This window comes from Sinocyclocheilus anshuiensis, unplaced genomic scaffold (genome assembly GCF_001515605.1).
Source record: "Sinocyclocheilus anshuiensis isolate Anshui unplaced genomic scaffold, SAMN03320099.WGS_v1.1 scaffold1552, whole genome shotgun sequence".
Classification (NCBI taxonomy): Eukaryota; Metazoa; Chordata; class Actinopteri; order Cypriniformes; family Cyprinidae; genus Sinocyclocheilus; species Sinocyclocheilus anshuiensis.
This window is the reverse complement of record NW_015554178.1, coordinates 249383-249970: the sequence shown is the minus strand read 5'-3', so window position 1 is coordinate 249970 and position 588 is coordinate 249383.

Below are 588 nucleotides of genomic sequence, written 5' to 3'. Positions count from 1 at the left end.
GACTCTTGTTTCAGCAACGAAGCCAATGCAAGTGACCGTTTACAACTATTTAGATGCGTGTTTAAGTTTCAGCCCCTTTTAAGGTGATTCTGCTACAGTTAATTCGAAGATATAATCTAAATATTTATTATTAATCATAACCAGTTATAATTAGTCATAAATATTTCTCTTTTGAGCTGATTTACTACATATTTATATATTTTGCTATTGTATTGTGGAGTGACACTTTCATAAACTTTTCTATATTCCTCTGATTATATAATGGTAAATATTACAATAACATAGCACAACAACAGTGATCAGCAATAATGATAAGCCTAATACTCACAATAAAAATAATAAGGCCATATAGATCATAACACAGTCTCGGAGGTAAGAAGTGGATTATCCTTCACCTGAAAAGTGTTTTCATCCTGAAATGCGAGGCAAATGTTGATCACAATAATTAGGAACCACATTTTCCACAAATCCCTTCACTCGATTGGGATTTTCTCTTTTATTCTGGACGGCAAGGGCAGTGACTGTAACATTGAGCATACTTTGCAGTATTAAACACGTATTTATACCGATTTCATCAGGCTCCGAAAA